The 23,989-nt window shown below is 42.6% G+C and overlaps 1 protein-coding gene across 2 annotated transcripts in view; it reads left to right on the top strand.

The window, feature by feature from the left end:
- The window catches only part of TACC2 (transforming acidic coiled-coil containing protein 2), a 188,207-nt gene that overhangs the window by 106,394 nt on the left and 57,824 nt on the right, over positions 1–23,989 (top strand). The gene's annotated exons all lie outside the window — the stretch shown is intronic.

Genomic DNA, 23,989 nt, shown 5'->3' with positions numbered 1-23,989 from the left:
ATGGCATCTGGCAAAACACACTGAAGAATGAATAAAATGAATAATTACTGGTTACCACTGTAGTACATGTATTATTCTCTGCAAGGGGGTTGTAGTTTATTGGTGTAGTAGAATGCACCACTTTTTGAACATATATTTTTGGCATAAAAGTAAGCCAACTAATAGACGGTGCCAACTTAGTTTTGGTTTTAGATACAGAGACTGGCACTGATTTCTGATGCTCTCTAACACTGTGCTCTAGGACCAGCAAAGCTTAGCGTGGAAACATGGAGCCACAGGTGTATGCACGTAAACAATGGTGCTCTTTCTTGATAGCAGAACTAATGAATCCAAACGTGTAGAAGAAAGGTAGAAGGCACTCAACGGTTCAGATGACATGCAGTATTCTTTATTGAAGGTGCACAAAAACTTCTAACAGCGGGACGCCCATGGCGTCCCACTGTTAGAAGTTTTTATGCACCTTCAACAAAGAATTTTGCACATCATCTGAACCGTTGAGTGCCTTCTACACGTTTGGATTCATTTGTTTGATAGTATAAAGATGATCCATTTTTTCAAATTACCTGACCACTGTTAAAAAAAACTGGCACGTTTCTTGGGCTGTCCATTCTAAGACTGCACTGTCTAATGGCCCTACTATATGGGGCGATTATTGGTCGAGCTTGTGTAATAGGCTCAGCGATCAACCAATAAATGAGCACACAACAATGATGGTGGTAGAGGGCCAAATGAATAATCCAGCCATTGTTCTTGCAGCCATTCTGCACAGTTTTAGGTCACCATTTAGGGCAAATCATCTACATAGGTAGGGACAGTGATTGGGACGAGATTCAAGTCCCACCCTGGATGTGACAGGAATCCTCCCAAACTTGCACGTGATTTATCAAAACACTGGCTTGGCTATAGGGAGCATCTTTAAAGGTGTGCTCCAGCCCTAAGATGCCTGATCGCGGGTGTCCCGACGCTGGGGACTCCCGGAATCTTTCATGCAGCACCCCGCTATCATCAGCCTCCGGAGCGAACGTTGATCTGGGTCTGATGAATCACGATCACTGGGCCGTAGTATCGTGACGTCATGGCTCTGCCCTCTGTGATGTCACGCTCTGCCCCCTCAATGCAAGCCTATGGGAGGGGGCGTGACAACCACCTCGCCCCCTCCCATAGGCTTGCATTGAGGGGGTGGAGCGTGACATCACATAGGGGCGGAGCCGTGATGTCACGATACTCCAGCCCCGTGATCTTGATACATCAGACCGTGAGCGATGTTCACTACGGAGGCTGATGATAGAGGGAGGCTGCATGAAAGATTGCGGCACTTGTGATGTCACGGCCATGCCCCTTCAGCCCCCTCCCATAGAATTGCAATGAGGGGGCGTGGCTGTGATGTCATGAGCGGGGTGCGGCCGTGACATCACGAGCCTCAGGCGCTGCACCCAACGCTCTAAGCAAACGCTGAGTGCAGCAGGGAGATCCTTTGGATAGGGGATAAGTTGTCTTAGGGCGAGAGTACCACTTTAATAGAAGTATTGCATAAGAATATTGCTATTTAATAAACTCACTTATATATACATAGGTTAAATAGCTGCAGATAATATTGTATTGCAGTTTCTATAGGGTATTTGCATTATGTTGTAATACTAAGTAACTGCAAATATTCCTAAAGCAGGTGACCGATCAAAGGTTATAGGTAGCGTAATCATGTCAGATAAGTCAGCCAAACCTGCAGATTTCAGTGGTATAGTCAACAATCTATTATCTTGTATGGGGCCTAAAGCTTGCCATCAAAAGATAATGTTGAGAAAAGAAGTATAGGGTGTGTTGCATTTCTATGCCAGATCCTTTTTGTTTTCCCTGGAGAGGAGACTTTTGCCAAATATATCTGGCTGCGATTTTCTCGCGGATGAGCCGAACATGTTTTGGGGGAATTCAGAAGGAAGAACTGTCGACCAACAGAGCATTTGGCTTACAACTCTTAAAGGCGTTAGGTACCTCAGGAATCACGCAATCTTACGAATATGCACCTCTGGATTCATAGTTGACCATATAAACTACACGTTTATTGTGGCTTGATCCCAGAATATGAAGCCATAATATGAATCCAAGATGTCACCTTATAAAATCCCTGCATGCAGCTCTGCTGTGAACATCCATACTTTCAGGTGCAGTTTCAGGTTGTGTCAGTGCTTAAATGGGCACTCTCATTAAAACAAATTTTTGCTATCGCATTCCAATTTTCTTTGTTTAAAAAAAATGAAGTTTTCTATGTTATATTTGTGTTTAAAAAAGCTCCCACTAGGTGTCTCCCTACTTGTCCTGAGCACATTTCCCCTTATCTTTTGCACAGACTTTGGACTCCTGCTGGCCTGGCAGAAGTCCAAAAGCAGGAAATGCTGAGGCGGATGTGTGTCGCCTTAGCCAATCATAGCTCATCTCACACACTGAACTGCTCTGGGCTGTGTGTAGCAAAGGTAAGGGAGGAAGTTCTCCCCTGTATGGCTTCAGATGATGTCACGCCTGCTGGGTAACGCCCCTTCCCAGTCTGTGAATCTGACTGAGACTGAGCAGAAAATACAGAGCAATATCAAGGTAGAAAACTAATAAATAATGAAAATAAAGGCAAGGGGTGGTTTATCATGATGGGGGCAGTGAACTGGGAGGATTATAAAATTTAACAAGATCATGAGAGGTATTCTTTAACTGAGGCAAGTTCAGTCTATGCTGTAAATGTACACTAAGACGACATTCACATGACCATGTTATGACTATATTTTACGAAAATCGATAATATAGTGTCCATAGCCCACTTTGGACCTGTACTATGCTCTGCTGTGCCTCCAGTATTACTAAGCTATTATATTTGTACAATGCGGCTGGAAACTGCAACAGTTTTCATAGCATGTTGTATTTTTTTTTCACAATGTAAAAATATGAAAAACGATCAGCTCACTCACTCATCTGAAATGATCCTGTATGGAAGCAGCACAGCTCTCATGGAAGCCCTGACACAGACGCTGGAGCCGAGTCTCCATGTGCAATGATCAGCGATGACGAAAGCATGATGTTCACCTTTCTTCATTGCTGTATTTTTTTTTAACATTGCAACATGCCCCAGCCATCATGGTTTTGCAGATTTCCCATAGCTTTTTCCACTTGACTTCAATGGGAAAACCATAGAAAGACCTGGTGTGAAAAATGGGATTTGGTCTTTTAAAAGCAGTTCTATAATGCATTCCGAAAGTCTTTCACTTTTCTTTACATTTTGTAAAAAAGTAAGAAGCTTTTTTTGCCGTAATACTTCTACTAGTACGTGTAAACATATCCTAAAAGGTGGTTACAGTACATAGTGCTAAAGGTAGGGTCATTGCTGATATGAATTGGAGAAATGGATAAACCTGTCACTTTTATTGTTGGTCTACGTTATGAAACAGTTTCTCACACATTTAAGTATAAAGTTTGTCTGTGGCTTAATAAGCACATTTGCCTGAGGAAGTGCCCGATACAGGCAAGAAACGCGTTGCCACTGTGTGCAGAATAAATTTTGTTACGATATACTGATGACTACTGCTGCCTGCTTATGACTCTGCAACTACGCCGAGAAAGGATCTTTTTTCTACCTTCCCTGACATTGGTTTCCATTGCCGGCTAGCGAGGCTATGACAGGACGATCCAGGCTGCGTGCATTCATATCTACGCTCATTACGGTGTTGTGCCCATAGCGCAACACCCTCTGGTAAGTGGAATACTACCCCTTTCCCTTGCCTTGGTTGTTTAAAGTACTGCACTAGGGGCGCATGTGCCTTTTTTCTTTCTTATATATTAAAATAATATAGGATTATAAAGCTCCTTTAACCCCTTAAGGACGCAGCCCTTTTTCACCTTAAGGACTGAGCCCTTTTTCGCAATTCTGACCACCGTCACTTTACGAATTAATAACGCGAAAACGCTTTTACTGAATATTCTGATTCTGAGATTGTTTTTTCGTGACATATTTTACTTTATTTTGGTGGTAAATTTTCGGCATTATTTGCATCCTTTTTTGTTGAAAAATCCCCAAATTTCATGAAAATTTTGCTAATTTTGCATTTTTCTAACTTTGAAGCTCTCTACTTGTAAGGAAAATGGATATTACCTATAAATTTAATTTTTCTTCACAAATACAATATGTTCACTTTATGTTGGCATCATAAAATGGACATATTTTTTGCTTTTTGAAAAAAGTAGAGGGCTTCAAAGTAGAGCAGCAATTTTCAAAAATTTCATGAAAATTGCTAAATCTGAAGGGACAGATGTTACAGAACTACAACTCCCAGCATGCCTGGGCAGTCGAGACATGCTGAGAGTTGTAGTTTGGCAACATCTGGAGGGCTACCGTGTGGGCACCACTGTAACAGTGGTCTCCAAACTGTGACCCTCCAAATGTTGCAAAACTACAACTCCCAGCATGCCCAGACAGCCTTTGGCTGTCTGGGCATGCTGGGAGTTGCAGTTTGGCCTTCCTAGTGGTTGCCACAGTAAAGATTGTTTTACTTTCACTTTCAATCCCCCCCCCCCCCCCCCATCGATTCCCTACCTGAGCAAGTATCCAGCAGGCTCCAGTGAAGATCCCGGGTCCCCAGGCATCTTCTCCTGCAGGTAGAGTGCTCCCTCAACATACGTTTGTCGAATCCATCGTATGTTGAGGGATCCGTGCAATGTAAAGTATAGGAAGCTGTACTCACCTGTCCCCGTCGCTCCGGACCAGGTCCTCACCGCTCCCGATGCTGTCCCAGGGGCTCCTGATGCTGTCCCGCTGCTACGGTGTCTTCTTCGCGATCCTCCGGTGTCTTGCGCATCTTCTGCAGGGTCCGGGCCTCGCTTTCTGGTGACGTTATTATGCTGCTGCGCCGGCGCGGCGTGCGTAGTGACGTAATAACGACGCCGGAAAGCAAGGCCCGGACCCTGGAGAACATGCGCAAGACACCGGAGGATCGCGAAGTGGACCCGGAGCAGCGGGAATAGGTAAGCGAACCTGCCAGGGATGCTTAAACTGCTATCCAACAGCAGCTTAAGCATTTTGCGCTGTCGGATAGCAGTTAATGCGATGGCCCCGACATATAAAAGCATTGTATGTCGATGCTGACATCAACATGCGATGGCCTCTGAGAGGCCATCGTATGTCGATTTTATCATATGTCGGGGCCATCGTAGGTCGGGGGGTTACTGTACGGCCTCCATCTTCTTCCCAGATCCCCTCGATATCCAGGGGCGGGCAGAATGGGGAGTTGCCATGGCAACCCCCTGTCCTGCGCTGCCATTGGTCAGAACTCCGTTCTGACTAATGGCAGGGGATAGGAGGAGATCGCAGCTCTGCGACCTCACTCCTATCTCTTAGGCCGATCGCCGACATGGGGGGGGGGGGGGGGTCTCAGGACCCCACTGGGCGATGTGCCGGGGTGCCTGCTGAATGATTTCAGCAGGCATCCGGCTCCGGTCCCCAACCGGCTAGCGGTGGGGACCGGATTTCCCACGGGCGTATGGATACGCCCTCGGTCCTTAAGGACTCGGAATGCAGGGCGTATCCATATGCCCTGTGTCCTGAAGAGGTTAAAGGGGTACTCCAGTGAAAAACATTTTTTTTTAATCAACTGCTGCCAGAAAGTTAAACAGATTTGTAAATTACTTCTATTAAAAAATCTTAACCCTTCCTGTACTTATTAGCTGCTGAATACTACAGTGGAAATTATTTTCTGTTTGAAGCACAGAGCTGTCTGCTGACTTCATGAGCACAGTGCTCTCTGCTGACATCTCTGTCTGTTTTAGGAAGTGTCCAGAGTAAAAGGAAATCCCCATAGCAAACATATGCTGTTCTGGACAGTTCCTAAAATGGACAGAGATGTCAGCAGAGGGCACTGTGGTCATGATGTCAGCAGACAGCTCTGTGTTTCAAAAATAAAAGAATTTCCGCTGTAGTATTCAGCAGCTAATAAGTACAGGAAGGATTAAGATTTTTTTTAATAGAAGTAATTTACAAATCTGTTTAACTTTCTGGCACCAGTTGATTTAAAAAAAAAAGTTTTTCACCGGAGTACCCCTTTAAGATGGAAATGCAACATTGCATTTGGGAAAAGATGCTGGTTGTTCCCAGCCAATTGTGTGTAACATTTAGCATGGTTATAAACAGAACGGGAAGGTTGTAAAAGGTAACTATATGGCTCGATTTAGGTAAACTACAAAGTATCAGGATTGAAAACGCAAAGCTAACGCAAGTACAATGCGAATATTGATGCAAGAACCTGTGTGTCAGCTAGACCTTCCTTGTGGAGCAGTCAACAGCCTGATCCATCGTCTTCCAACCATCAGTGAGTCTGGCTGCATATTACAGAACTACCACTACAATCCTAGCCTGCAGATCTATAGCTTGGCATTTATCATACATAGTGATATTTTCATGTTTCATCTAATTCCAGGTACATTTAAAATCTGAATATATAAATTTATTGTGAAATGTCTTTTTCCAGGAATTATCACAACTCCACTGTAATAAGATTTATTTGTAATGTGAAATAAAGCCAGTAGTCACTGTGACCTACTATGTGACTTGTGCTGAGAGACATATGGTCCTGTTACTAGTGTTCTGGGAATTAGAGATACTAATGTCTCAGCAGGAGGGAGAAAGTGATATTGAGCCCTTTTTGCACAGAAAGGCAAGAAGCCTCCATATTGTTCTCGGTTTTGTTCGTGCTGTTAACTGTTTCACCAACCAAGATCATCTTTCAATTCATTGTATCAGTCTTCTTTATCTCCCCAGGTACAGTATGTCATTTTAACATGCGCACTAATGGGATATGTATCTGGCAGGGTCTACTGCCAGCTATGCAGGTTTATAGAATTTGCAGAGTCATGAACAGGCAATAGTAAAGAGTCCACAGTTATTAAATTAGTCAGTTGTCTAAAAACTTAGGTTGAGATTTTTATGCAAAATGTTTCCAACTTTGCTGACCAACAAATATATGTTAAAAAAAGGATCAGCTCTATTTATAACATAGCCATGAGTTATGCCGCCTAATACTAATACTGTAAATCCTGACAGATCCCATTGATTTTGATGAGGTCTGTTGGAAAATATCATCCATGAATGGATAGTTGCTGAACATATGTAACTAGTGAAACCATTGTTTAAATGGGTTAACCCAAACACCCCTTGTATGGGCTCGACTACATTACGTAATGGGTCTGGCTTGTACTCTGGATTAGGCTGGGGCTAAGCAATGATTCTGGTCATGACAGAGATTGTACAAAGATCGCCATGTCATACTGTATGGATCGCGTGAGGTTGCACCTAAGGTCAGTTAATTTGGTCGTGTTGCTACCCACAAGTGGCCGCAACCCAACAATTGCAAGAAATCTATCTGGAAACTTGACACAACTGACTGAACTTGGATGAGACACAAAGCGATACACGTCTTTGAAGACGCAATCCCTATCGCAGAAAAAATCACAGTGTAGCCCCAGCATTACGGGCATACCTTGCAACTTTTTGGATGGCTATAGAGTAACCCCTTATGTTTCAATGTGTGAATGATTGACTGAAATAATACAAGATTAACTAATACAAATTGGTGTCTCACATGCAGCCTAAACAATATTGTATTTATTGTATTTATTTTTTCTTTTAAGTGGGATATTTCAGGAGTCAAAAGGGACCGGGGCAATGGGGTCGAAAGTAGAGTCTATTTTTCCAAAAGAGGGATATGTGGGAGGTATGATCATGGGGTCACAACAACTCACTGAACACCCATCTATTTGACTTCTGTGATATGTTAAATTTTTTTGAAATGCCACTTTATGTAGCAAAAAAGTTGCAACCTTAAAATCAGAAATGACCAAAGTTGTTGTGCATAAGGCTTTTATTTATCAAGAGGATTGACGTTGGGATGAGGAGTATGGTGTTATCCTGCCATGTGTCAGATCACGGTCAGCCTGCAGGATGGTTGAGCTTCACATGGTAAATGTGATTCATATAACAGTCCACTTGTGGGCATCCTATCTCTTATCCGTTTGAAATGCAAATGATATAGGATCAGTCATGAAAGAGTTAAACAGAAGCTATTACTCCCCCTCCTCTCCTGTTCCTTTTGCCTGCGTTGCTGATGCTGCTTTTGCTTTCCCCATCTCTGCTCTTGTATTTCAGGCATAGATTGACCACTCATCCAGCTCCCCATAAAGGAGATATTTTCCATAGAAAATCATACGCCTGTAGGGGATGAGGATTGACAATATTCTTTTTTTACCGAGGAGCGTAACAATCCTGCTGTCTCCCCTCCCCCTATTCTTGCTTGCTTTTTCATTGTGCTGTCTGAGCAGACACAAGCATCATCACCCGGTGTGCTCCAGCCATTTGCATTCAGCCAGTGAATGTGCTGAGCGCTTGAGAGACTAATCACGGTGACTGGACTAATCACGGTGACATTGTGACCGAGCCGAAGTGGCAAGGAGGACGTGAATGGATCCTGATCTGTATACGGAATAGCTATGTCCGTTTATATTGTGTGAACAATCGTGCCATTCCTGCTCTTCCTGTGGCATCAGCGTTGCGCTCCATGACTCCAGATTGTGGATGGCGAAGGGCTGACTGACGTTGATCTCCGCTGTCATCCCTGGAGCTGGATATAAGGACTGGCAGCAGTTCTCTGCGTTGCTCCTCACTGCAGGGTGCTGTCTTGCTCTGGGCCAGGCACTGCTGTTTAGGCAGTGCAGGAGGCTGGGAGCCGACCTGCAGCCTGCTGAGGATGGGAGGGACTGAGTCAGCACTGCAGCAGGGACAGGCCACAAGCCTGGCAAGTGAACCTTCCGAAAATATGTGAGTAGCTTTTAATTTCCTCTAAAAGGGCTATTCCCTAGTGCCAGTCTAGCGCGGATCAGGATTCATGTGACAGCGCTCATCATACATGTGCATTGTGCCCTATATCTTCTGCTACGGCATTACTTGGGTATTGTGACTCTAACCTTTCACCCATAACTGCATTCTCATTCATTCATAAATCCTTCTTGCTTTGCTTCTCTAAGCTTGGACATCTCTGGTCTTTACTGGTGGTAATCTCTCTCTTCAGACACCTTGTGCACTTCACTATTCTAGTCCCTTGAGACTTTAGTGAACTCACAACACAGACCTATTCTATTAAAAGCCTAAATTGGCCATAAATGTAACTAATGACTGACATCACAGTAAAGACCGAAATAGCTGGCAGGCCATCTTATGTGACAACTTCCCAGATATGGGCATCATTTCATATGTGACGCTGAACATGTACAGATTTTTTCGGAACATATCCCAGTGACCATTTTCAGTACTGAAGTGACATGATCTTTCCTTCATCACGCGCACTATATGAGGGTAGACGTAGTTGTGTCGCATTTATAACTGGGACACCTGGGCGCTTTTTTTTTGTTCCAGATTAATGATTCACATCAAGGTGCTTACTATTTGCCACATATCAGTGTATTACTTCCTCAGATTGACTATAAGCCCTTTGTAGAATTCATTTCCCCCCAAATAAATGCACATCTGTTACGCATGACGCCGAAAGGCAATCGTCACCATCTTCACAGGCAACTGTCACCATCTTTACTCCAGTGCATTTCAGCTTGGTGGCTGTTTACGTCCATTGTCGAAATGATTTTGAGTCTCTGAAAACATCTATTCTGTTTTTACGCAAGACTGCATGGAAAATGTCTCTAATTAGCGTCAAGCAGCTGCCCGAGGTGGCATGGTGCCAGTAAAGCTTTGCTGTGTCCTCATTTGTTTCCCTTCGTTCATTATGTGCCAGTACATCTCATGGCTGCTCTACAGCACTCCCCGCTATTCTACCTCACAATCCTTTCAACCAAAATTAGCCTTTTGAGAGACATCACACAGGGCTCCTGTCATGTTCAGGAATGTCTGTCATCGTTGCCTGGTAATGACAAAGAATGGCAGAATACGTAAATCATTGTTTGGGGTGGGTGACGATGTTAACATCTCTAGGGAAGACATGCACATCCTATTAAATATTGTTTTCCCCAGTGTCTGATAACACTGCATGTGATACTATATGCTCGCAGATGGCGCCAGGGTGGGAAAAAAATACATGGCTCTGTTACATGCAGCAGTGTTTACAACACTGAGACCATGGCATTGAAACCATAGAAAAATAGGATTTTTTTTCTTTATTCCTTGTTTTATGTACTATTTTACAGAATGGTGTAAATTCAGGGATATTTTTACCATTTAATGTTTTCTTTCTCTTAAATATATCTAGTAAGATGCCCTATCAGATTTTCTGTGCCATTTTCTGATGTCACTTGGCGCCTGTTGTACAGTGGAAGCATACTCTTTGTTTCCTAAAGCCATATACTTTAAAATGGCATATATATGAACAGTATAGTATTGAGCAGTGGGCTCAAGGGGAACCTGTCACATTTAAAATGCAGAGAACAAATTGTCACATAGACACCAGTCATATCCCTTTTCACCCATTCATTGACCATGATCTAAAAAGGAGAACGATCATAGCGGGCGAGCAGGGGCTGTACCAGCATCATGTGAGGAGTGGATGAAATCCTGATGGCTTGTTCCTCTCCCAGTTTATGATGTCTAAGGCTGTGATCACATTTGTCTTGTGATCCGGCACTGTCTTTGATGGGAATGGATAGGAGCGCTGGATGCCACAAACTAGAACTTTTGCATCCGTTGTCCCATCCTTTGCTCCATAGGCTGAAATGGGACATGACCCAAGACCTATGGACAATCTTACATATTTGATATCCAATTCGTAAGATCAAAAAAACAATCATGCAGTGTTTTACATTTTTTTGATCCAGTGTGGTAAAGTTTACTGCTTGGCGCATGCACGTTGTAGTTGCTTCCATTGCTTTCTGCAGTATCAGGCTATATCCTATAACAGGAAAAAAAATTCTAAAGAGGGAAGAATCACTCTGCAATTCTCTTGTTTATCTGCACACGTGGACTTGTACTTCACATGAGTCACAGCTGGTACTATAGGATATCTTGTATTTTATATGGTTGCATTTAGGGCAGGGCGGTATGACCAAATATGTGTATCATGGTATTTTTGTAACTTATGGCGGTTCCACGGTATATAATAGTATTCCCCAAATCTACCCCCCCTCCCCCTCCCAAAATTAATTATCAGCCCGGCACTGCGCTGTCCCCATTGGGGTAAATACTCACATATCACCTGCAAGCGCTGCCCTCCTCGTCCTGTTTGTTGTGGGCCGCCGGCACTGGCACTCTATACCCCTATGCATGTTCCGACGTCGGCCTTACGCTGGGGTCGGGAACGTCAGAGAGACGTTAGCCTATCACTGGCCACAGTGATGTTCCACCTCGGCTGGTGATAAACTGAGCTCTGGCCGGCTTCTTACATTTCAGTGGGCTCAGCCTATCACCAGCCGAGGCGGAACATCACTGCTGCCGGTGATAGGCTGACAGCTCTCCGACGTTCCCATTTCCAGGTAGCTGGTCCGGACCGATGGGGAAGGTGAGTAAAAGTTTATTTTGTTTAACTTTTGGAGCCCGGGCATAGGGATATAGCGTACAACAGTGGTCTTCAAACTGCGGACCTCCGGATGTTGCAAAACTACAACTCCAAGCATGCCAGGACAGCCAACGGCTGTCCGGGCATGCTGGTAGTTGTAGTTTTGCAACATCTAGAGGTCCGCAGGTTGAAGACCACTGGCGTACAGTATAGAGTGTCAGCGCTGGCGGCCCGCAACAAACAGGAGGACAAGGAGGTTAGCGCTTGCGGTTGACATATGAGTAGTACCCTGATGGGGACAGCGGCAGCGCTGGCCTGATAATTAATTGCGGGGGGGGGGGGGGGGGGGTTTGGGTCAGAACAGCGCTTGCGGCCCACATGTGATTAGGGGACAGTGCAGCGCTGGGCTGATAATTCTTTCATTCCAGAGGGGGAGGGGCCAAACCGGTATTGCGGTATTGGGAAAAATTCATATCGTGCAGCACAAACATTTCGGTATTCGGTATGAACCGGTCTACCGCCCAGCCCTAGTTGCATTGTCTGTTTTTATATACTGTGATACAATAGCACAACATAATAGGATATAGCGTGAATCCTGACAGCAATACAGCAATGACAGCGACTCCAACGCGCATGCGTAACTCGTGTCCTGCAGTTTACTGCAATCTTGCAATAAACTTTACCACACCAGTGCCTGCAGGCTGGATGAATGTGAACAAGTCCTAATGTTTCCCTGAACTTGACACATGTAGCAGCTCCCCCATTTTAATGTTTGCATTATTTTCAGATTCTCTGCCAAGGGCCCAAGAGGGGAATGGCCGGGGATTTTATGAACTTATATCCCTGTTATTAATACCTCCGAACCACACACATAGAATAGGAAGAAGACATTAACGTCAGACAATTAAGCCTCGGGCAAGAGTCATTTACAGACATGAGAGCATTGCTTATCTGGCTCATGCTGGAGATATGTCATTAGTTATATAAGTGAAAGCTACTTTCATATACACGTGTATGTGTAGCTTGTAATTTAGTGACTTTGTTACACGTGTTGTACCTTGGCAATATGCATAAAGCAAAAAAAGTTGACTAAGAAGAATAAAATGTTCACATTTATAAAAGGTTCACACTTTGCCTAAGGCTTATGCCTAAGGGTATGTTCACACTGTGTAATTCCTGTGGAATTATGCGCAGTGAACATTAGCATCAGTGTGAATGGGTCTTCTGTGAGACCCGTTCACATTGAGGAATTTCAGCGGCGGACAACTCCGCTGCTGAAATTGTTCTGCGCAAAGAAGGAATATGTTCATTCTTTGCGCAGAAGTCTGCAAGCACTGCATAGCCGCCAATGGTGATGGCGCAGTACCGCGCAGTCTTACTGCTGAAGTATTTTCGTCAGTGGCCACCAGATAGAATCTCCGATCGTGAAGTTCTGCGAGCGAAGATTCCGCAGTGTGAACATTACCTAAGGGTCTATTCACAGGGGTGGAAATTCCGCTTGCGGAATTCCGCCTCAAATGAAAGTTCAATAGACTTCTATGGGATTCCACACTTCTAAATTTCGGCATGCAGAATTTCCTCACCAATTCCACACAAAATCCGCACAAGCCAGAAACCACCCAAGGAAGCAGAATCTGAATTGGTCTGGAAATTCCGCCCTTGAATAGACCCTTATACAGGAAAAAGCTCAAAAGAACTAGACTTCGTAAAGTTGGCAAAAACAACAACTATAAAAGAGCAGCGGAGATCGTTCCTTATGGGGCCAGATATTTTTGAACTTACAGGCAGTAATTGCATTAAGGGTCTGTTCACATAGTAGAAACGTGTGGAATGTCTGCCCGGAAAACACGGGTGGACATTCTGCACATTTGAGAGTTCCAGAGGGCACTAGGACCAAATGGAAATGCGCCTTTTCAGCAATACATTTCCAAGATAAATCAGCAGAAAGAATAGACGTTTACTGTATATTCTTTCTGCAGACGGAGATATTAGGATTTCCGCGGCAGAAACATCTGCCACAGAAATCTCACAATGTGCACATTGCAGCAGAGTCCCATTGATATCGGTCGACTAGTTTGTTGAAGAAAAAAGTACTGCATGTCCTATTTTTTTTCTCCGCTCAACTCCGGTAAAAAAAACGGATCCCCGACAGACCCCATTCAGGTCAATTGGATCCATCGGGATCCAGTGGTGTCAGTTGTGCTTCGATCCGTTCTAGGTCAGCTCAGCACTAAAGAAGAGCCGAATGGACCCAGAACGGGATGGAGCATAACGGCAGTGTGAACTTAGCCTTCCAGGGAGCAACAAATTTCATACAACTGCGCTTCAAATTATCTTAAGGTGCCCATACACTTAGCTGTCAGCCGAACTGTCAGGAACAATTGATATATTGAACATTTTTTTTTTTTTTTTTACTTTTTTTATACTATGTGTTTTTTGTATAATATTTAATAAAGTGCAAGGCTTCAGTAACTCTTTGATCACTGGATAAATATCTATGTCAGTGTTTAACAAACAGCGTGCCTCCAGCTGTTGCAAAACTACAACTCCCAGCATGCTGGGAGTTGTAGTTTTGCAACAGCTGGCTGCACGCTGTTAGAAAAACACTGGTCTATGGCAGGCAGTCCATTGCTTGTGTCTTTCTTACGCACTCTCCTCCGCCTCCTGGCCATTATATCTTGCTTTGATATTGCAGCTGCTAATTCGGCCATGCCTTTTATCACTTTCATCCCAGATTAGGGTTTCCTTCATCCCTTCAGGACATATAACCAGACAATGCTTCATTTATTCTTTCCAAATGCATTTATAATAGTGGTAGGAAATAGCTGACCCCCTGTATGTCTTTGTGCTTATCTAACAAGTGTCTTATTCCTGTCTCCTGGTGCTATGCCTGTGTGTATGTCCAAACGTCTTTATATTTTATGCATCTTTGGGGTTGTTTCTATATTTTACTGAATGATTCAGTAAAAAAGGCTAAAACATCTTCTTAAAGTCTCCCTGTCATATACAAAGACATGTCAAAAGTTTTGATCACTTGAAGTCTGAGTGACCGATCTCAAGATATCTCTGAAAGAAGCGAAATCCTCCCGTGTGAATGGAGCGGTGGATGAGCATGCACTGTTGCTTCATTCAATCTCTATGGTACTGATGGAGTACAGTGCTTGGCTGGAGTATAGTGCTTGGCTACCTTCATCAGTCCCATAGTGAGTGATTGAAGCATTAGCATGCACACTCAACCACTGGTTCATTCGTACAGGGGGACACAGAACCCCCATTCTCATAATTATTGGGTTCCCTGCAGTCAGACCATCAGCAATCACTCTTATCACCTATCCTTGAACAAATGAAAAGTTGTAATCTTGAGATAACCTCTTCTAAATACAGTGGTCCCTCAACTAACAATGGCCTCAACATACAATAGTTCAACATACAACGGTCTTTTCTAGACCATTGTAACCTGAAACCAGACTCAACATACAATGCTACAGACAGTCCAGATCTGTGAAACGTGTCAATGGCGAAAGAACTGATCAATCAGAATGGACCTTCACTGGTAAAACACCTGTATTACTGAAGTGCATGCACTGACTGGCTGTCTGGTAGCGCCCCCTACAGTACAGGAAGGTATTACATGTTCTGTACTACTCTTTATCTGTACCAGGGTTAGCTGCTCCTTTGGACACCAGGTGCGGGCAGCCCCATTTAACTTTTTTAGGACATTGCGTGTACTGTACAGAACCCTGTGAAGTGAGTGATACATATTAGTGATGTCACTGCACATGAATCATGGTGTCACAGCAGTCCTAGAGACATGTCATAAGTTTTGATCGGTGGGGGGCTGAGTGTTCAGACCTTCCCTGATCAGGAGAACAAGCCAGGAGAAGTCTGCACTGCCGTGCACTCCTCTCCCTGTTCTGTATTGCGTGATCAAGACACTCCATAGACTCACATTATGAGACTCGATCATGTGACAGGAAGGTGGGAGAGAACGTGCTGAGCGCAAAATTCTCCCGGGTCACTTTTACCATGCCTCTAGGTCATGTCAAATTTTTTCCAAATGACAGTGCCCATTTAAATATGTTTTATGATGTCACAGTAGCTTACATGAGTGATATATATATTTGTGATGTCACCGCAGCTTACATGAGTCATGATGTCACAGTAGCTTACATGAGTGAATTATATTTGTGATGTCACAGCATGTTACCTTTCTGAAACCTACTTGTGATGTCACATTAATTTACATTATGTAACATATTTGTCATGTCACGGAATCTTACCTGACTTGTCACAGAAAGGTACCTGGTTAAAATTTACTTGTGATGTCACATCCTCTTACCTTATTAAAGGGGTACTCCGCCCCTAGACATCTTATCTTCTATCCAAAGGATAGGGGATAAGATGTCAGATCGCTGGGGTCCCTCCGCTGGGGACCCCCGCAATATAGCAAGCAGCACCCACCTGTAACTGCTTCCGGAAGAGCTGGAGGCTCTCTGGCTAATTCCTCCAGACCACGGGGACAGAAGATCGTGACGTCACGACTCCGCCCCCGTGTGACATCACGCCCCGCCCCCTCAATGCAAGTCTATGGGAGGGGGCGTGACAGCCGTCACGCCCCCTCCCATAGACTTGCGTTGAGGGGGCGGGGCGTGACGTCACACGGGGGTGGAGTCGTGACGTCACTATCTTCTGTCCGATCTTCCGTCATGATCTTCCGTCCCTGTGGTCGGGAGGAATTAGCCAGAGAACCTCCAGCGCTTCCGGAAGCAGTTACAGGTGGGTGCTGCTTGCTATATTGTGGGGGTCCCCAGCGGCGGGACCCCGGCGATCTGAGATCTTATCCCCTATCCAAAGGATGTCTAGGGGCGCAATACCCCTTTAAAACCCACTAATGATGTCACCGCATCATAACTGCAGATACTAACTTGTGATATCACAGTATCTTACCTTACTCACACTTTCAGTTCTGATCGCCCATTGACATGAACATTTGGGTGAACATTTGTGTTAATATCAAAATTCTAAGCCAAAACATCCAAGACTGGACATCCAAAAAGGTTGTGAAAAGCTCCTACACTGCTGTGGATCAATTGAAAAACAATCCTCTGACATCAACCTAATATCTATGAACGGCTTTAGACCACTGAATTCTGATGCCGCCATTGGTTGCCTTCAATAGACCAATAAATCCATTATTTTGTGCAGGAATGTGTACTGTTCTGTTTTGCAATTTGGTTTAAATACGACATAATATGGTTTAAATACAAACAGATGGATAATATAATTGGTACTTTCCGTTAATGTAATACAGTTTTTATATATAAACAGATGGAAAATACAGTTGTGTGAACAGACTTAAAAGCAAAAATCTGTATACTTTCCTGATTAAAAGCATGAAAACACTAAAATAAAAATGTCTTAACTGTATCGTGGGAAAACTGAGTGGCAAACATTGTGGGTTGCCAAGAGGTTGAATAGCAATCTGCCTCTACCCCGGCACTGTTAATGATATGTCATAGTTTTATAGATTTTGTACTGGGGACTTGAAGATTTGAAGTTACCCTTCTGGGTCCCCCATTTGTAACCTCCATCTATAAGCTGAAACAGGGAGAAGTTAAATAGTAAGAAATGCCTTTGTACTGTGCACATCTGACAATAACCAGATATTAATTTCAATGTGTACTATGTAATCCTTCATTTAATCTGTTGGAAAAACTCAACTCTTGCTACCAGGTTCTACCTACAGATTACAGCTGATCACTGGAGATCACATTTGTGATCAGCAAATTGTCCAAGGACCTTTCTAGCAAGTGGAAAACTCTTTAAGGATGCGTTCCCACACGGCGTATACGCAGCGTATTTCACTCTGAGCAAAATTTACGGCAGCAGCAGGAAATACGCTGCGTATTCCTTGCTCACTATACACACAGGGATTTCCGGCGGCAGCCCTATGTGTGCAGTGAGTTTTGGAGGCGGAGCCACGCGTCACAGTTACGTCGGCACACGGCTCCGCCTCTAAAACTCACTACACACATAGGGCTGCCGCCGGAAAGCCCTGTGTGTATAGTGAGCAAGGAATATGCAGCGTATTTCCCACTGCTGCCGTAGATACTCCCTGTGGGAACGCACCCTTAAGCTCAGGGGTGGTCATACCATATGTACCATCACTTAAAACGTACCTGTCATATTATAGAAAAAAAATAAGCTTATAAATGTTACTCACTAGGTCGTACAGACACTTTACATGGCTTTTTTAGGTGTCTTGCTTTTGTATTTGGTTCACAAACCCCTACGTTCTGCTGCTTACTCATTTTGACATGCACTGCTCAGGAAGGGGCATGTCTGAGACAAGCACTGAACCTACCCTCACTCATCATTCATTCATTCACTTCCTCCTTGACTCTGCTGTGCTGGATCTTTTCATCCAATCACCGCAGCTGCTCTGTAACCTCCTCCTCTCTGTTTTCATGCTGCAGTCTGATAAGACAGGAGTGAGCACAGAGGAGTGCTAGTCCTGACCTCACTTACTGGACTTTGTCCAAGACTGTGTTTCAGCTGGGACAAAGATAATAGTGCAGCCGTACAGGATTATGTTCTGGATGGTATTGGGACCTCAAGTGGGCTTTTTTTTTTATAAGCATTGGTTTCAGTAAAAGGAGATACATTTTTTCATGAAGTATACTAGAAAGGCTAATGTTTTGCCATTATGTACAACATGTAAAAAGTTTTTGATTCTGACACTGCCCATTTAAGTTGGAAATGCTGCCAGGTTTCCCCTGAGATTACAGCTGATCACTGAGAATCCTAGTAGGAGGACATCCTCGGATCAGCTTCATTTTGGCAGACCCTCTTAGGCGAAGTTTCTACTTGTTTTTTTTTCTGCCAGTGGTAGATTTCCAAAAACTGCCAGAAAAAAAATCAAGTGGAAACTTAGCCTAACAGAAAGAGATTGTCACAAGTGAACCTTCCTTTGTAATTCCCCTGTAAGTACAGAATACTCTGACATTACCTATCGTGGATCATGTTGTAAAATATTATCATGCTGTCAGATTGAGACTTCATGGTGTATGACAGCTGGAGCCATGAGCCTGAAATTTCCTTAGAATGATTGTCACATCTTGTCACTCACACAGCGGTAAGGAGGGGGTGTAGCTTTCCTAGTCTAGTACGCCGCAGCATCTTGATTCTCTGGATCGGTGAAAGGCCTGAAGATCAGACCTCAATTGATTATAAAGCGATGACATCATGTAATATACCATCACTTTGTATCATATAACCATAAAAATTGTTAAATTGCCATTGAGTCTCTTTACACACACAGTACATACCATCTGCTTATCTTCAAGTTCAGCTGCCTGTTAACCACATAGTGAAGATGGTGCCCCAAGCTCTTATCTATAGGATGCATATTCCATAAGTAATGACAGTGCTGTACTGTGCTGTCTCATAATGACTGAAACAGTCACTAACATGTCAGAGCTCATACAGTATATATACCTTCCTCCAGGTACTGCTTATGTGCCCTCACTCTGCAGTATACACAGGAACTTATATTTCCAGGGTGGGCACATTTATTCACATGCAGTGTAGGAATGTTTTTCCAGGCAGTAGAGCTCTCTGGACTGGATCCATACATTGATACTATACGTAGGCATGTATCTCATGAGACTAAGTTTCCACTTGTTTTTTTTTTTTTGCGTTTTGTCCAAAAAAACACCAAAACAGCCTGATGGCGTTTTTTTATGTCTGGGTTTTTCACACCTTTTTGGCGTTTTTCCTGCTCCTTGGCATTTTTTCAAAATCGCGCCATGTTGAGACTATGGCGTTTTTTTCCTGAAATCGTGGCATTTTTCTGCCATAGAAGTCTAAGGGAGTGAAAAAACGCAAAGAAAAACGCCATGTGGGTTTTAACTTTGGCGTTTTTGCAGGCGTTTTTTATTCTTTTTTTTGGACTTTAGGGATCCAAAAAAGTGATGGAGATTAAATAAAAATTTCGTAGGGTACCATTTAAAAAAATTTGCAAAAAATAAATAAAAGATACAGTAAGGATGGAATAAATTGTATTTAAAGGGGTATTCCAGGCAAAACCTTTTTTTTATACATATCAACTGGCTCTGGAAAGTTATACAGATTTGTAAATTACTTCTATTAAAAAATCTTAATCCTTCCAATAGTTATTAGCTTCTGAAGTTTTCTGTCTAACTGCTCAATGATGATGTCACGTCCCGGGAGCTGTGCATGATGGGAGAATATCCCCATAGGAACTGCACAGCTCCCGGGACGTGAGTCATCAGAGAGCAGTTAGACAGAAAACAACAACTCAACTTCAGAAACTAATAACTATTGGAAGGATTAAGATTTTCTTAATAGAAGTAATTTACAAATCTGTTTAACTTTCCGGAGCCAGTTGATATATAAAAAAAAGTTTTGGCCTGGAATACCCCTTTAACAAAATCATATTTTTTATTACAAAATTTTTGTAAATTTTAAAACTGTGACCAATTTATGCTGGCGGGCAGGAACCTAAAAATGTAGCCAACAATAATAAAAATGTAGTAAGGGGCCATTTAAGTGTAAAAACAGTCTGTTTCATGCTGGGAGTAGTAGTACTACCTAAAAGATGTAAAAAATAAAGGAAAAAAAGTGAAAAAAGTAAAAAAAAAAAAAAACACACACACTTTATTAAACACATTATTAAAATACATTACTAATAAAAAGTTTAACAAAATTAATTATAAAAAAAATATTTTTACATTTAAATGGCCTTTCTACATTTTATTGTCGGCTACATTTTTAGGTCCCTGCCCACCCACATAAATTGATCCCTGTTTAAAAATGTATTAAAATTTTCTTATAAAAAAAAATAAATTTCGTTAAATTCATTTTTTTCCATCCCTACTGCATCCTTTTTCTTCTTCTTCTTTTTTTTTTTGGTACTCAACAAATTTGGAAAGAAAAAAAAAAACGCCAAAGGGGCCAAAAATGCAATTTTCATTAAAGACAAAAATGACTGAAAAAACACAAGGAAAAAGGCCAAATGCAGGATAATGCCGTGGCATTTTTCCTTGCGGTTTTTTGAGTCAGAGTGGAAACTTAGCCTGAAACAGTGAAAGCGAGAAAAAAGTATGTTATATTTTTTTGTACATCATTAGACTGAAAATCCCACCAAATTAGGCAAAATAAATGTATGTACATTCCTCAACATTGAAATTGCAACACCAAGAAAGTCATGGAATTATGGAAATGGCAGGATCAATAGACAGGTTAATGATATGTAAATCATAAAAAAAATGGTAACAATAAATGATAACAATATATTAAAAACATCTCGATTTATTCAGTAGTGAGTATGAGTGCCGCACACTTACACATCTTAGTATGATCAATAAGGTTATTAATGGTTTTCGGAGGAATGTTGAAATTACAAGATAAAAAAGCAGAAATCGTAAAGTTATGATGCTCATCAAGTTGGCAATGGAGGCTAGAATGGAGGTCTATCCTCTTCAGCTATATGCCCAAGATTGGTTTAGAGACCAATTGGGCGACACCATCAAGCCATAAAGAGGACTTCACATGGAACTGTCACACCGGTCCCACTCACATGATTATGGTGTGCGGGCATAATGTATGGTAGCTGGTGTGGCAGTGAGAACCCATCATGTAACCTCTCTGATAACTCAGTTCAGGTTCAGGGCCAGGAAGCAGTAAAGTAATGACAGGTTCCCTTTAAATGATTGTTTTTTGACCACCCTGTGGCATGTGTTCAGTGTCGGGCCCCTTGAGTGCACCAGAGGAGATGATTCTGAGGGCCTCTCCGTCTAAACAGATTATTTCATATATGTAATTCCATTCTCCATGTTCACTGTATACCAAACATAGCAGCACAAGGTTTTTTTATTTTTTATAGTATTCATCCAATAAGACTTAGACCCTTGTGAAAAGTGGTTTGCTTTAAAGTCAGTCATAACTAGAGGGATTTCTGCTTGATCCTTGAAACCCATGCAAACTGTACACACTCTTCTGAGTAAGCGACTTAGAATAAGTAACACATCACTTATTCCGGCATATCTAAAATGTGTGCTGAATAAATACATACCGCAGATCACAATGTGAACTATGGTGGATATCTCTATTAAAACCAATAGGGGCGTGCACTCAATGCATTGTTTTGTATACATTCTTTAGTTGCCAAAATAGGTAACTAAAGAAAATTTGTGTGAGGCTAAGTTTTTTCTGGCAGTTTTTGGATAGCTTCCACTGCAGTTTTTGAGCCAAAGCCAGAAATGTATTCAAAAGGAATAGGGGATATAAAGGAAAGACTTACACTTCTCCTCCCTTATGGATCCACTTCTGACTTTAGCTCAAAAACTGCAGTGGCAGTACTCCAAAAACTACCAGAGAAAAAACCAAGTGGAAACGTAGCCTGAGGGCCTGTTTGGAGGGGTAATGGATGCAAAGCTGAAGAGTTTTTTTTTTGCAAGACTATGTTGCTGCTTAGGTCTTCATAATTGATCCTGGTGCTATTCATAGAGGAAATCCCTCACTAAGGAAATAACATAATCTGTCAGTAATTGTGAGCCACAGGAATCGGTAGCATCATGCTTACATGCCATGTACAATAGGAAGACCCGGTATTAGCCTTTAAAGATGGCAGCAACCCTCTTGCCTGTAGCAGCACAGGCGTATTCTATGTCCACCCATGGACACCCAAATCTGGACCTCTACCTATAAAATAAATGAGGGCATGCATCAGCTACAGCCTTCAATGCGAGTTTCCATCATGTTAGACCTTTGTTATGTATATATATGTGTCAGGCCTGTGTAATTGTTTTGCAGCAGATGAAGGCTGCCATAATGCCGCCCACCCTGGCATATATTACATAATGTTATGTTACGTAATGTCCTCACCTGCTGCTCAATGTGTCTGGCATTAGTTATGTGTTCCCAGTCATGTACCTACTCACTTGCAGGCTCTTGTTTGTGTACCGGAGATAATTCCTGTTATACACCATTACTATTATGCCGAGCAAGCATCCTGGTTCACCTCCGTCACCTTCCCTTCGGCGGTCGTGTAATTGGCCTTCCGTGCTGCTATTTCTTGAGTGCTGAAGCTTTTTACCTTGTATCTTCTTAGCTTCTTACCTGCTGGACATTAATCTTCATTAACACATGAACATCCACTTAACCTCATGTTAAAGCCACGCAAGCCTGGATTGTACACACATTCTATTCATACCGAATTGTGGACCTCATCGCCTCTAGTCATGTAGTGATGTTGTCTCAACCTGTGAACTGTTTATCCAGCGCTGACTTCATCAGGTTTCAATCACATGATAACCATAAAATCCACAGCAGTACCTCATGTCTCAATGATGTCACCAGACACTTGTGTGTATATAGTCTGCACTCAGTCCAAGTATAAAAGGGATGTGTTATTTCTGAAATCAATGTTGTCAGCTAGTGCTTGAGGGAATAAGAGCGATGTGCCAAAGGAATATCACTGACATGATGGGACATGTAGTGCGAATCATCGCTCTGATCCACAGTGGTGGCAACATATTCAGTCCAATCTAACACCTCCATGGCTGAACCTGAGCTCTATAATAAACCTCCCTGCAGCCATTCGCATTGCCGTCTACATCTTACATACATGGCACACCACTAAAAGGTAATGTATGTCTTAGATTCTGTTCACACTGGTGTTAGGGTCTGGTCTGTCAAACATCTGCTGCACTAAGAGATCCCGGTGTACCCATAATCGATCCATTATGTTCCATTACACAATGAATCCTTTTCGGCTCCTATAATAATGCAAACTATGATACTAGTGTGAACAGATTTTTGGAAGGTTTTCATCCTGTAAAAGATTTCTTCTGATATTGGATTTGTATAATGGCATTTCTTCTGGGCAACAATTCCTACAATAGATAGAAACATGTGAAACGGCTCGGAATGACCTTTAGTGTATTATATATTGTCTTTCATATTGTCCACCTGCTTTTATTATTAATGTTCTGGAATTACTCTGATGGTATCGTAGTGAATATCAACCATGTGAATCTTTTAGTTCAAGTAAGGTCGTGGGATCTCTACTTAAAGGAAACCTGCCCCACTGAACATGCAGTCTGATCTACAGGCAGCAAGTTATAGAACAGGAGGAGCTCAGCAGATTTTGTAAGAAAAGATTCTGTAAAACTTGTCATTTGTTCATTTAAAGTTCTGTTTACGAGTCTGGTGGGCCGTCCTACTCATGAATTAAAAACCATCTCTATATGCCCACACATACCTGACAAGCTGTCAATCACTGATTAGGACATCCCACTGGACACCTAAGTCCAGAATGAGCAGACATTTAACTGAATAAATGGCGTGTTATTTATCCATAAACGTACATATTAATCTGATCAACTCTTTCAGCTCTATATTATGATGCCCTTTAATTGAATAGTATTTTCAGGGTAACATGCCTGGAT

The sequence above is a fragment of the Hyla sarda genome, chromosome 7 (genome assembly GCF_029499605.1).
Source record: "Hyla sarda isolate aHylSar1 chromosome 7, aHylSar1.hap1, whole genome shotgun sequence".
NCBI lineage: Eukaryota > Metazoa > Chordata > Amphibia > Anura > Hylidae > Hyla > Hyla sarda.
This window is presented reverse-complemented; position numbering and strand designations above follow the sequence as displayed.